At 49.3% G+C, this 15,114-nt stretch overlaps 1 long non-coding RNA gene across 1 annotated transcript in view; it reads left to right on the top strand.

Moving 5' to 3' along the window:
* Positions 1-7,290: 7,290 nt before the first annotated feature.
* Positions 7,291-15,114, top strand: part of LOC141423027 (uncharacterized) — a 35,231-nt gene continuing 27,407 nt past the window's right edge. Inside the window, exon 1 of the long non-coding RNA XR_012447690.1 lies at positions 7,291-7,592. This is a non-coding gene — a long non-coding RNA (uncharacterized lncRNA). The remainder of the gene's footprint in view (positions 7,593-15,114) is intronic.

The raw sequence follows: 15,114 nt of genomic DNA on the forward strand, positions 1-15,114 counted from the left end.
CTGTGAAACACCTGCTACGTTTTTAAAAGAAAATAGCTTTTAATTCACTGAAATTTAAATATGGGCTGGGATCGCCTAGGCTTTAGGGGCAATTAGGATAGCAATATTTTCAAATGAATCAGGATACCAGGTAGTCAACCTTCCACAGGGCAACCTTGGATGACTTTGGGTCACTTATTCTTTCAGCCAGTCAATAAAAGTCTCTTTTACACTAAGTATAGGCAGGTCCCTGGAACAGAGCAGTGACGAATGCTAGAGGGAATTTCTGTCCTCATAACAGATTGCAGTCTGCAGTGGGGGGAGAGACTCCAGAGAATCCACAATGGTACCAGACTTCAGAGCATCATGTGCACTCAGGAGGAAAACCAGGCATGGATAGGGTAGGAAGGGGAGGGCAGCATGAGGCCAGGGATGACAATTTCAAGTAGGAAGGTGACCAGGGGAGGCATCTCCAAGGAGGTGACACCTGAGTGAAGACCTGTAGTTGGTGAAGTCTTTTATTCAAGTCACTTTTAGCTCAGGTCTTCATCTGGGGACAGGTGACTTGCTCTAGGGCCCTGGAACACAGCTGTGCTGGTCAGCTGTAGTTTTCTGGTCACAGCTCCTTCTCTCTGCTCAGCCTGTGGCTGGTACATCCCCCAGAAGCCATTCCTGTGCCCGCCCCCTTCCTCCCGCAACCAGAGGTCTCTGGTGGAAAGCAAGAAAAGAAAAATGTCTTCCAGGGCCTTTGTGGGGTGTTCTGAGATGGCTGCACACCTGCCAGTCCGTCTGTGTCTCTGTGTGCCCCCTGTGTTGGGGGGGCATTCCTAACCCGGAGCCCTGCTACCTCTCCTCATCAATTTACCCTTCAGCACCAAATACATCTTTCTCGTTTTACAGAGGTTTTTTTTTTAACACATCTACCACTTTTGGCTTCAATAAGGATTCCCAGTAGCTGAGCTGAGCTATGTGTGTATGTGTGCATGTGTGTGTAATGAACACCTGAAGGGGTTGAAGCCCTCTCCTTTTACTCTCCAATTCTGCTCAACTGACAGAAATTGTAGCTAGATGGACAAGTTAAAAACCAAAACCAGACAGGATTGCTTGAGCAGGGTGACACATGAAGTGAGATCCCATTCTGTCCTCCTGTGCTGATTGGCCTGGTCCTTGTGGCATCATGAAGGGCTTGGTGATTAAAAGGAGGGAAAGGAACCAATCACAGGCCCTGCTCTCGGGTGCCATACACCTAGGAAAGCCATAATCATCTCCCACTGTCATGGGAGTCCAGAGAAGGGACATCCAATGCAGGCTGGGGCTGGGGAAGTCTTGCCTTTGTGGAGAGAAGCAGTCCTCATCCTCCTCATGAGTCAGCCCTGAAGGGTTCCCCTGGTCCACACATCATCTTGGAGAGTCTCTTAGCTCTCCTGGGCTGTCCCCTCCACCTGACCAACCCCAGGGACCCTTGACACCTTCACACCAGTGATCTACCTTCCTCCATTGGGTAGGGGGATAGCAGGGAGCACTGAGACTTGGTCTACGTCTGGCAGAGACCTGGCCACATAGCCTTGCAGGGTTACTTGTCCCACATCTCAGGTCCCTCCTCCAGGAGCACCCAGCTGGGCTGGCCCGCCTCTGTTACATATGGGTCCACACAGTAAGCAGATACTGAACCCCACAGGCATGCAACCTGGACACATGGCATGCTTCCTGTCATCCCGCCAGGAGCAGGCACTGCTGTGTAACCACACAGGTCATGCAGAGATGCCTCTCCCCAGGTGCCAGGAGGAAGAGGCCCTGGGCCAGGACAGCCTGTAACAAACAAGGAGATTCAGCCTGCTAAGGAGTTGGGATACTTCCTGGAAAGTGGGGGGAGGGGAGAATAGATGCTAACCAGGCAAAGACCCAAGAAACAGGGTGGGGAAGAGTGTGCCCAGATAAAGGGACCAGCAGGTACAGAGCGCCCAGGTGGAGGAAGCACAGTGAGGAGGACTGGAAAATGGCCCAGGGAGCTGGAGTTGAGCTGGCAGGGGGAGCAGGAGGAAGAGGAGGCTGAGAGGCAGAGAGCCAAACCTACTGCTCCCCTCCTCAATCCATTTTAGGGATGCAAGTGACATGTCAGGTGCCCAGCAGTGAGAACTGCTCTTTTTGAAAGAAGTACTCATTCCCCACTTCTGTCACTGTTTATGACTTGTCAAAGCTGTGTCCTGTGGAAGATCAGACAGAGGCTGAAGGGCCCTGTGGGTGCGTGGCCACCAGTCAGCAGGTACAAGACTCTACCTGGGGTCTCGCACCCGGCCCCACCTACCTGTGGCACTCCCGGCTCTCCTCTGCCCACTGCCACATCTCTGCCTGGTTTGGGAGACCCACAGGGAGCTCATTAGTGTCAGAGGCTGGCCGGGGACTATCTCATTCAGTGTCACGCCCCTGCAAGCCATCTGTCATGTGGGGTCAGCTGCGCCCCTCCACCTGTTTCTAATTCCCTTAAAGGCCCAGGTTCTGCCGAGTGTCCTTGGTGCTTGCCAAGTGACTCTCTTAGCCTCCTCACACAACCATTTGGAAACTTTTTTTCTTAAATTTTTCTGATCCTTGGAAAATTTCATGTGCTCCATGTTATTCAAAGGCACTTTTTTTCCTTCTGTACTTGAGTTTGAAGTGAGGGCTTTGAACTTGCTAGGCAGACACTCTACCTCTTGAGCCACACCCCCAGCCCTTTTTGCTCAGATTGTTTTGGAGCTAGGGTCTCACTTTTTGCCCAGGCCAGCCCAGACCTCGATCCTCCTATCACAAGCTTCTTGTCATAGCTAGGATGACAGGCATGTACCTCCACACCAAGCTCTTCTCCATTGAGATGGGGTCTTGCAAACGTTTTTGCCCAGTTGGTCTGGAACTGCAGTTCTCCCGATTTCAGGCTCCTGCATAGCTGGGATGACAGGGACATGCCATCAAGCCCAGCTATTGGTTGAGACGGGGGTCTCGCTAACTTTTTGCCAGGGCTAGCCTTGAATCTCAATCCTCCCAAGGAATACAGGCATAAGCCACTGGCAGCCGGCTTGAAATGTACTTTCAAGTAAGTAAGACCTGTATGCGTTATAAGATACAAGAGACAGAAATGGATTTACAGTAAAAAGGTGACCCCATTCCCCTTCCCTGGGACAATTTTGGTTCACTAGTCCCTTGATGATATTCTATCGTGGGTACCCTGAATGCAGTATAAACCACAAAATCCATGATACTTAGAACATTTTTCAACTTGAAAACAGGTTTTGCTTCAAAGTCATTTTTCCTAGGAATATTCGTACTTGAAAAACACTCATTTTCACTTAGCACACAACCTTAGCGCCATTGCCAATCAGGGCCAGATCACTCCTGGTGTGGGACCAGCCTGTGCCTTGCAGGATGTGGACAAGTGTGCCTGAATTCACTCACCAGATGCCACCAGCCACACTGTCCCCACTCTGTTGTGATAACCCAAAATGTCTCCAATAGTGTCAAATGTCCTGAGGATGAAAGAGAGGCAAAAATCATCTCCAGATGAGAAAGTCTGGTTTATGGTGGTTATTTATAAAGCCTCTCCACCTCATTAGGAAAAGGGTCAGGGTACTTAACAAAAATCCCAAACTCCAGTGGGATTTAAAATAAGTGTTTGGCTATAAGTTGAAAATTATTGAAGCTTGATGATGGATATAGATGGGGGTTCATTATACTTCATTTGCTATCCTTGTGTGTTTGAAATTTTTTTTTAAATAAAAAGGTGTTTATATTGCTTTTGAAATTTTTCATATAGAGAAGGGAAGTGTTTGTGTTGAGGAAAGTTTGATGGAAGGGGAAGGAAATAAAGACAGTAGCTAGGAGGTGGAAAGAAAATATTTGTGTTAAGATTGGGCACTTTTTTGCTTGGGTGGATTTGAACCTGCAGTTCCTCCAGTCAGAACGCAATTAGTTAGAAGCATCATGGTGTCTCGTGATTAAAAAAAAAAAAAGAATAAATAAGCCAATCACTCAGAACAAGTCCAGCTATTTCTAGTCACAAGCTCTGGAGGAGACATCACAAGGCAATTGCCCTCATGTATAATGTCACACACGACTTTCATTCCTGGAAGTGTTGTACCAGACTCAGTGAGGGGACCAGAGAGGTGACATTCTTGACCAATATTCTTTGCAAGTGGGTCAGTAAGATAAGAGTGGAATACAACTTAGGAAAAGTAACTCTGCAAGGAGTAAAACTAATTCACCCCCAGATGCAGGTCTCTGAGGGCCTGGTTGAATCCAAGAATGAGTGCCTAGAGGTTGGCTGACCTCAAAAGTATTATTTCTTTCTGAACTTTTAACAAGTCTCCAGTTACAGTCTCTGTTTTGGGAAGGCAGCTGTTCAGGGGACTCTGTGGAGTTCTGGCCCTGCTGGCTCCTGTTCCTGCAGCTGGAGGGAGGGTGGAGGACCTCATGGAAAGGCTGACTATCCTTAGCGAGGTCCTGTGTCCACAAAAGCAAGTGCTCCCTTGTACCTCTCCTCCACCCAGCTTCTGCATGGTGCTCCGAGGTATTCCAGCAGAACTTGGCCTTTAAGACTGAATTCCACACTAGGAGAATTTGCAACTTAACATATGACAACGAAGTACTGACAGAGCACGCTTCTCTGATAAGTGCAACTTCCTATTGAGAAATAAACAGTCAAATACAGAGTGGGGGCAGACAGAACTATTTCAAAAGAAATAATGACCTATTTTTTTCTGAGTATCTCAAGGAGGTAGGAATGAGTCTTGAATGGTCCCAATCCTTGCAGACTTGGGCAACTACAGAGAAGTGCAGATACAAAATTGCCCCATTGGTTAGGCAAATGGCACTCCTTTGCAGAGCAGGGGTTAGTGAGGATGTACATTTGATGCTTTCATCTATCTGCTGGAGGGATAAGAGGACCCTTTGGCTCCAAAAATACTGTGTGGACTCATGATGCCTGGGCACGATACCTACTTTATATGGAGGAGGATCTGTAAGGAGCAACCCCAGAAAGATGGGGGCACCATAGACTGAAGGCCCCTTTCCCAAGCCAAGCACGGAGTCTTTGCATGAACCCAGAACCTCATTTCCCATCAACCGTGAAAATCCAAGGTGCTTTAAAAATACTGTTTGGATCTCTATTTGTTAAAAATCAATTCTTAACCCTCCAAAATCTAAGTAACTCCTGTCGCTCTGATGTAAGTGGAGAAAGTGCAAAAAGCAAAGCAAAAGTGCCCTGCCTCCCTCCTCTCTGTGGGTCAGAAATGCTTCAAGTCCCCAGGGCCCCCTGCACTGGCACGAGGCCGTGGAGTCATTTCTTTTTCAATTACAGAGAGCGATGCAAGCTTTTTGCTTTCTATCCACAAACACTACAGCACCGGTCTGATATTTACAGTCCCCCTAGCAAGCAAAAGGCAAACTGGCGCCCGCTGCAGTAGCTGGGATTAATAGCACCGAGCATTGTGGTTTTGTTATTAAGTTACTTTCAGCAATTAGTAAATTTATTGTCCTAATTGTTTTCACATGGCTGCTCTCCCTACTTGTCGGACTTCTCCAATGTCCTTACAGTCTGAGTCTTGTCATCGTATTTCAAGGTGAAGCTACCCATCTCTCAAACCATCCAGCCCCATCAAAAGCTGATTTGCAGTCTGGTGGGTCAGCAGGAAGGAGGAGTGAGAGTTCATTCCAAAGTCCTTGGGATGGTCTGGATAAACACGGGAAGGAGACGTTTTGTTGTGGCTCAGTGAGCGTCTGAGAGTTGCCTGTACTCTGGTCAGTGCGGCAGAGTCGGAGTTTTCCCCAGCCTCAAATTGCCTATCCCTTCCTAAATTCCAGCTCCAGCCTCCCTGACCCTCCTATGGAGACAGGTGGTGGGGACAAAGATGACCTCTGAGGCCTGGGGGATGGGCAGGATTCCCAGGGCATCTGGCTGGCCTCTGTCATACTGCGGATGGGCTCTGGATGCCCTGGAGCCTTGGTTCCCTCTCCCTTAACCTATTCAGGACTCTGCTGGGATCCCTGGCATCCCTCAGCCAGAGAAAGGCCATTGTCCTCACAGATGCTCACCCTGGGAACAGGAGTGATGGCAGCCAAGTGAGGGTCTGACCAGGGTGTAGTGTGACCCGGCCACTTGCCCTGGTTTCTGGAGGACTCCACCTTCCAAGCTGGCAAGCAACACCCTGGTAATAGAAACCTGGGTATGAGGGAGCCAGGAGCCCGCATGACTCCTGGGTTCTCAGGTATCACCCACTGGGTTCCCAAATTGAAACCCAGCCACTAGTGTCCCAGTCAGAGCAGGTGACACGGGCCTCTGACTGCAGGTTCCGGTGACTCAGTTTCTCCAGCTAGTCAACAGTCCCAACAAATCATGCCCTGTCTCTCCTCTGATTCTTTCTCTCTCTTAGATTAAGAATCACCTAAAAACTGAGATGAGAGCTAGGAGAAAGGCCCCAGAATGGGGCTGGTCCTCTGCTTTTCGAGCACACTCTCATGTGTATTAGCTTCTGTTTGGCCTCATCGCACATCTGGAAAGGGGACTAAGGACATAAGCTATAGAGCAGCAGTACAGAGCAGGGTCTTAGAGCCAGGCCCTGGGTTCAAGTCCCAGCTAGACCATTCTTTAGCTTGGCCTCAATTTACTCTTTCATAAAGTGAGCACAATGAGACCAATGTCACTGGATGGCTGTGCGGATCACATACTGCAGAAGCGTTAAAGCTCTTAGCACAGCACCTAGAATACAGCGTTTGATAAGCGTTACAGCGACTAGTTTATTAGATTAGAGGGAGATCACAGACCAGCTCTCTGCCCTTGGCAGTCCTCTGAACACATGTGGTGTATTATTTTTTCTTGCTTGTTTTCTTCAGGGGAGCAAGGACTTGCTCATGGCTGTATCCCACCCACTCCACTCCCACACAGTGCCAGCACATAGTAGATACTCAGTAAGTTGCTGTTGAGAAAAAAAGTGAGTGAAAAGAGCAGAGGGGGGAGGAGCAGCTGGTTGCTTTGAGTGCTTGGGTTTGGAAATCCCGCTCCCTCCCTCAGTGTGTCCCCCTCCCCCAGCTCCTACCCCAGCAGCTGGGGACCTTGCTCTCCCTGGAGTTGGGGAGAATGCTTTCACGCCCCTGCTCCAGGCCCAGGAGGACCCCCTCCAGGTTGTGCTGATTAATCCTGGTGCACTTGAACCTGAAATTGAGTATGTGAATGTGTGCCCAGCAAGAAGGCAGTGCATTGTGTGGTGCTGGCCAGGGTGTCGTTTCTGACATGAGTGACATTCATTCCCCCGGGCAGGAACGGCCACAGCACAGGACAGGGGAGGACAGCCACAGCACAGGACAGGTGCGGCCAGGGAGGGACCGGGACCCACAGCAGTAATTCCACTCCCAGCCTCAATTATTCATCCCAGGCTGCACTGAGCTGAGCACCACTAGGGCGCTGGCTATGCATGGCCACCTGCAGGCCCCCACCTCCCCAGCAATCTGGGGGACTGTGGGGGGAACTCATCGGTCAGGCTGGGGCCTGTCGGAGGAGTAAAGTGGCTGAGAGGATCGAAGGGCGACACTGGCCCCTAACCAGAGGCCCAAAACACAGCCATGACACTGCGTGAAGCCACCCAGGACAGGTGAGTTCCCAGCCAGTGGGGCTTTCTTTTACTCCCAGCCTGGGGGACATTGACAATGGAATGTGGTTCAGGGCCAGCCCCAGGAACCCACAGCACTGCGAAGTAGGTGGTGGCATGAGAGGGGACTCTGGCTGTCAGTCACCAAGGGACATCTGATCAGAGGACAGAAGCAAAGGAGTTTGTGTCTTCCTGTACTTGGGATGTGAAGGTGAAGGGCTTTCTTTCCTCTATAATTCCAGCTGTTCAGGAGGCTGAGGCAGGAGGATGGCAAGTTGGAGCCATAGTGAGACCCATCTCAAAGTAAATAAATAATTAACTAATTAAAATGTGGCACTAACAGGGTATGGTGTGGATGCTCTCATTTGTGAGGCTTCTACTTCCACGGCCAGGAAAGTCAGAACTTCCCTGGCAGGGAGAGGGGCTGAGAGGTTTATTTAAAGCTTGTGGAAAGTCTGCAGCTAACTCTTCAATAGTTCTGACACTACGTGCGTGTGCGTCCACACATACACGCTAGAGAGAGCAGATCACAAGAGATCTGTGGATTAAGATGAAAGAAACTGTAGCTAAGATAGTACATAGCAAGAGAACCACCAAAAAAACACTATTAGAACAAAACCAAGGCCGGGGTGGTGACACATGCCTGTAATCGTAGGCGTGGATCGAATGGTTCAAGGCCAGCGAGGGGAAAAAGTTAGCAAGATGCCTATCTCAACAAATAATCCAGGTGTGGTGGTGTGCGCCTGTAATCCCAGCTACTGGGGAGACGCAGGACTGTGGTCTGAATCTGAAGCTGACCTCAGGCAAGAGTTTGAGACCCTATCTGAAAAATAAACTAAAGCAAAAAGAACTGGGTGGTGTAGCTCAAGTGGTAGAGTGTTTTCAGGGTCCCGAGTTCAAAACTGCAGTACCAAAAACAAAGTGGGAGGCTAGGGGTATAGCTGAGGTAATAGGGTACTTGCCCTGAGTTCAAGTGCAGGCCACGCATCCCCTCATGGCAGACTGTCACTGGTGTCTCCCATAATCCGTTCTGCTGTGCATCTGGAGAACCGTTTGTGAAGTTGTCTGAGAAGGTTTTTGTATTTTGTGTAAAATTGTTATCAACAATGCAATTCCACCATATTGATCATGGGCCCTCAGAGAAACTAAGCTGCAATACAATGCTTTCACAGTAGAGAACAAAGTTTTATTTCTCCAGGTAAGCCACCATGCTTCCTTTTATTAGACAATGAGCATTGTAAAACTCACCTTTCTCTTTTTGCTTTGGCCGCTGGGAAGCTCAGGTTTTTTGCTTGTAATTATAGCGGTTTCTTTTTAAATTATGATTATTTCCATCCCTTTTGTGTATTGACTTTTGAGCTCTCACATACACACCTTTTCAATAGTTTTCTTGACTTTTGTTGCAAATCATTTCAACCATCTTTTAAAAATATGTGCAATCACCTGGGCATCAGTGGCTCATGCCTGTCATCCTAGGTACTTGGGAGGCTGAGATTGGGAGGATTGTGGCTCAAGGCCAGGCCAGTTAAGTAGTTCATGAGACCCCCATCTCCAAAATAACCAGAGCAAAATGGACGGAGGTGTGGCTCAAGCAGTAGAGAGCCTGCTTTGTAAGCACAAAGTCCTGAGTTCAAATCCTTGTCCTACCAAAAAAATAATAGATAATATATACATACACACACACGCTGGAGGTAAACGGTCACAGCTTCATCCATGATGAGGCCTCAGTGAGAAGCAGACTGACTAACCGACCAAGCACAGAGCAAAGCTCTCAGCTTGCGACCTCACTTCTCTCTGGAATGGGAATGGGTGCCGTTGTTTGCTTAAGCCAGGAATCTACAAGTCCCCTAGACTTCCCCTGTCCTCTCAGCCCTCATATCCAACCGTGCACCAAGTGTCGTTTCTACCTGCAAAGTGGATGTGGCATGTGCCCGCCTGTCCCTCTCCACGGCCACCATCCTAGCTTAAGGAGTGCCTGCCTCTCTCAAACCGCCCACTCTAAGCCACTCGTCACACAGCCACCAGGGCAGGCCTCTTGTTCATCCACTTAAAATGAGTCTGTGGCCTTCTGTTCACTGAGAATAAGTGTGCAGCTGCTTGTCACCTCCAACGAGGCGTGACCTCTTGGGTCACTGTGCAGCCCTCCCTCCTCCTGGGCCCACCAGAGCCTCACCTCCCTGGCTCTGAGCCTGGAGCTCTCCTCCCCATGCCCCCCTTCTCTCCTTCAGCACTGGACCTAAAGTCACCAACTCTGAGGTGGCACTGAGCCTCGATCACCTCTTCCTGCAGGAGGGCAGGGTCTCAGGGGTGGGGCTGCCCAGGGCCCAGCATCCAGGAGAGAACGCATCCATTTACTTCCTGTCTGGAGCCAGTCCACTTGTACTTGGTATATGTGTGTGTACACGTGTCAGCGTACACACCGCTGTACACAGGACAGACATGCACCTCACACCCAACACACACCACACACAGCACGTGTACACAACCTTCGTATACACCACACACGCCACACCACACACCACACTCCATAGCGGTTTGTTTGCCTGTTTCATTCCCTGTATCTGATCACACCTTAGACACCCACCCTAACTTATTCCCGGATGTATAGTTTCAGGTCTGTCCCAGGGCCTGTCACATAGTCGGTGTCACTTACAATTGGGTCTTAAATGTCCCCCAAAGGCCATGGTCGAAGGCTTGGCTGCTAGCTGGCAGCGCTGTTGGGAGGCAGTGGGAGCTTTGGGAGGTGGGGCCTAGCGGGAGGAGGTTAGGTCACTGGGGGTGTGTCCCTGCAGCGATGTTGGGACCCAGCCTCTCCCCTCCCTCTGTTGACTTCCTGGCTGCCAGGAGGTGAGCAACCTCGTCCTCCACGCCACCATGGTGCTTCTTCCACGATGTGCTATCCCGTCACAGCCCAACCCAACAGGGCCAAGCGGCCATGAACGGAAACCATGAATCAGAAACCTTTCTTCTCTGAAGGTGATGCTCCCTGGTGTCTCGTCACAGGGGCAGAGAGCGGGCTGACACAGGTCTCAATACATGCTTTGAAAGGAATGAGTAAATGGTTCACAGCGTGTCCTCAGTGTCCCTTAAATCCATGTGGGTAGCAGCACCGGCTTTCCCGTCCACAGGCTTCAGGGGGCCACAAAAGCTGCCCAGCTCAGGGAAGGCTGCCCTTGGTTTTCTTTGTCGTACTATGGATGGAGCACTCAGGGCCTTACGCTTGCTGGGCAAACACTCTCGCACCTGAGCCAGGCCTTCTTCCTTTTGCCTTTAGTTTGCTTTTCAGAGAGAGTCTCATACTAACTGTGCTCGGGCTGGCTTTGGGCCTCAGTGTTCCTACCTCCACCTCCTGAGTGGCTGGGATTATAGGCGTGCACCACCACACCCAACCCTAATACACCTGCCTTGGTTTTTTGTCCAACCGTTTGAAAGTAAACAGTGAGCGATCATGCTATTTCACTATTAATTCTTCGTGAGGTCTGACCCAGGTACATTCCCCCGTATATTCACAGTACCAGAAGTCACTTCAACTCCAGCAACTCTTTAGCTCTTATTCAAAATTTCCCACCCAGTTGCATCAAAAATGTCTTTTTATAGCTTTTTAAATTTTTAGTCACAAAAAGGTAGAGTTTTTTTTTTTTAACACACTCAAAGGTGAGCGTGTTGGTTGTTATGTCTTTTTTGTCTGCTTTAATCTAGAACAGTCTCCCTGACTTTTTTGTTATGTCTCTGGCTTTTGGAAAGGCATGGCCCACTGTCTCACAGTCAGCGCCCGTCCTGCGGGCAGCAGATTTGGTTTTAGTTACGCAATGCTACAACCTTACTTAAGTGAAAGTGGTGCACCTCTGCCAACGGTGAGTTTCGTCAGTTATGCTGCTATGCGGATTTATTTATCTCTTGTACACTTCTAGAAAGGATTTGAGACAATTTATGATAAGATCAAAAGTCCATCGGATAAAAGAGAAAATGTTTTTTAACATGTAGAAAGATAGCAGGTGGAAGGAGGGGATAACTGTGTCACAAATTAATGTCATTAGTGTAACTAAACATGAAATTTAACTGGGTTTTCTGGCTGTCAGAGGAAAGAAATTAAAAAGAAAGTCAAAAACTCATCTTCAGGAAATATAAGCTTTGCTCACATTAGAATTATAAAAATAATTTGTCCTATGTCTCTCAGACAAATGATATCAAAGAGAACAATGAGCAGCTTTTTGGCAGTACCAGCAGTACTTTTTGGCAGTACTAGCGCTTGCTAGGCAGGTGCTCTACCACTAGAGCCATGCTTTAACTGCTTTTTTTTTTTTAAACCTTTAACTGCTTCATAGATGATTTGGGAGGATTCTTCATTAAGCTACTTCCTTAACACAGAAGGTCAAAGGCAAGGATGCAGTGTTAAAATGTAACAGACTGGAGTCACTTTCCATGAGCCTAGCCAAGTGAGCTGATTTCTTCCTCTAACCTTATAGGAACGTTATAGGAGAGTTTTTTTTTTTTTTTTTTTTGTAGTACTGGGGTTTGAACTCAGGTCTCATGCTTGTGAGGCAGGCCCTCTGCCACTTGAGCCACTCCACCAGTCCAGGAGGACAGAACTTGACATGGCTGGATGTGGTAGGCCACCAACCCTAACTCTTGACCTTGGTCTCTGCTGGCCTCTTCTGAATAGGTCCTGGGTTCAGGACCGTGGAAGAGAGCCTGACATGGAAGATTCAAGGCTGGCCCTCAGGAATGGAGCTAAAGCTTGTGCTGCCCCTTCCTCCCCCAACCCAGAGAAACAGCCCCCACCCAGTAACCTCGGTGCACAGAGGGCGACACACTGAATTTCCTGGCTTACGATGACTAAATGATGCCAGCTGTCGGGTGGAGGGGGTGGTGGGGAAGGGGGACGGGGACACACACAAGTGCATTTCCTCTTGCCCTGGCTGGAAAAGCTGCATCCAGCCCATCTGAAGGTCGTGTCGTGGCACTGACCCGTCAGGGGCTGGGGATTGGTCCCTTCTCCCTCCCTGACACCAGCCAGCACCAGCCTCAGGTGTGTGAACAGGGCAGGAATGAACTCAGAGCTGGTGACCTCATGAAGACAGGACACAAGGCTGGCATGTAAGGTGACGTAGAGGCTGCTTGCTGGTGTAGGATGTCAGGGGTGTCAGGCCACAGGCCTGTGCTGTGTTGAGGCGTCTGCGTTGTCATCGTGGTGGAACAGTGGTGTGACATGGTCACCCAGCCTCTCTCCAACACATGTCACCTGAGTACTATGCATGTGATAGGGAAGAGAACGGGAAGGTTCCCTGACTAAGCCACATGAAGACATGCTGCTGAGTGCCACTAGCAGACATCTGTGTCACCCTGAACTCAGAGCCTTGAAGGTCACAACCTTGCTCCCACACAGGAGTCTCCTGCTTCATCATCCATTCTCACAGGGGACGTCTCGATGTCAGCAGATGTCACCCTGGCCTTTGCAGCTTGCCTAGAAAGCAGGGATGGTGCTGTGAGCATCACTCATTGCCCTTGGTCAAGTGGATTTTTTACACTAAGCTAAGCCATTGCAATTTTTGTGTTTGGTTCTGGCTCTTAGCAGCTAATTGGGTCTTATGATTTGTCACCAATCATGTGTTCTGTGTGACAGGTTTCTCTTGCTTAGTCACACCCTTGCTATTTTCCTGGTGGACCCAAGGTCTACCTCACTAATGTTCCTTCCTTCCTTCCTCTCTGTCTCTCTCACTCTCTCCCCCTCCCCCCCTCCCTCTCTCTCTTCCTTGTGGTATCAGGATTTGAACTCAGGGCCTCGCACTTGCAGAAGCTCTACCACTTGAGCCACGAGCCCAGTCCTTTGTGTGCTGGTTATTTTGGAGATAGGGTCTCACTTTTGCGCAGGCTGCCCTGGACCCTAATCCTCTTATTTTAGGTTTCCTGCCATAGCCGGGATGACAGCCATGCACCATTGCAGCAGCTTTTTTCTGTTGAAATGGGATCTCACAAACTTATTTTTTTTTTTTTCTTGCCCAAGCTGGGCAACTGGGATCCTCCCAATCTCAGCCTCCCAGGTAGCTTGGGATGACAGGTGTGTACCACAGCATCCAGCTATTGATTGAGATGAGGGTCTTGTGAAGTTTTTGCCCAGCCTGCCTGGGTGATCTTCCCAATCTCAGCCAAGTGGCTGGGATTACAGTGGGCACCACAGCACTAGCTCAGCTCTCATTTTTAACAACTCTGTGCCACTTCTTACTTTACTTCTTGGTTCTGGACACACAAGCTACATCCTAACTGTAAACCTGAGCATCTGCTGAGCGTGGAGTGATCGGCCCTCAGGATGGGGTGAGTGGGTGCCCAGAAAGTCTCAGCAACATCGTATCCCAGGGGTGCACTGCATGCAGCTCTCTCTCACTGTGTGGCCCTGAGGCCCCCGGCCCAAACAGACCACCCTGCTGCTCTCTGAGCCTCCAGGCTCTGGCTCCAGCACCTAGTCCCACACTTGCCAAGGGAAGGTGCACCCTTCCTGGGCTGATCCCCACTGCATGGCCTCCGCCAGCCCTCCAAATGTGCTCCCTGTAGATGACTTGTTATGCTCTGGGATTTCAGAGCGTGCTGAAATTACTTGTTTTACGGCTAGGAGTTTTTGGTGCAGTACCGCAGATGGTAAGTGAAGTGCAGGGGTCTCTTGGTGATCGTCAAATAAACCCTCCATCAAACAGGAGTGTCGTGACTCAAAGGGGAGATAGCGCTCCTACATGAGGTCAGTCTCCCATACAGATGTTGCCAGTTGAGTCATTTGGCAGCTTAGTAATTTTATAGGGCCAGAGGGCCAGCTGTGGATATTTAAAAGGGGAAAAAACCTTTTTTATCTCAAGACAAATATATTTCTGATCATAACTTAAATATTTTCTTTAGTCAAAATGCTGGTTTTCCTCTCTTGTCAGAGTCTCCATCGAAGCCCTGCCTTTCTTTTTGTTGTTCTACCCTTCCAAGTTAGTTTTCTCATTGGCCATCCTGCAAGCCTTCAAGCTGAATTTCACTTTTGAGATGTTTTGTAAAGCTAGCGTTCTGTCCTCACAGATGAGTCTTCCTGCTTTGTAGAAATAGTTCTCCTGAGGGCTGGGCATTGCTCTGGGGTTGGGACTGACCTATGCCAAGGTCAGGCAGTGGCTTCTGGGTAGAAGGTAAATCTTTGACTCCCAACTTGGTGTTCCTTTGACTATGCCACACTCAGGCCTTGTTTATAAGAGGGTGTTTTGTGGTTGATCGTTTGGGGTTTTTGTTTGCTTTCTCATTGGTTTTTTGTTTGGGCTTTGTTTTGGGTGGCATTGGGGACTGAAGTGAGGGCCAGTTGCTTTACCACTGACGCCACACACCCAGTCCTCTTGCTTTTAGTTTGTTTTTCAGACAGGCAGGGTCTCATGATAACTCCTTCCCACCCCATGGCAAACCTCCATCTCCCAAGTGCTGGGATTATAGGTATGAACCACGATACCTAGCTTGCTTTATTTTTTGAAACTGGGACTTCCAGATTGCCAGTGTGATCTGGAACTCT

The sequence above is a fragment of the Castor canadensis genome, chromosome 5 (genome assembly GCF_047511655.1).
Source record: "Castor canadensis chromosome 5, mCasCan1.hap1v2, whole genome shotgun sequence".
Classification (NCBI taxonomy): Eukaryota; Metazoa; Chordata; class Mammalia; order Rodentia; family Castoridae; genus Castor; species Castor canadensis.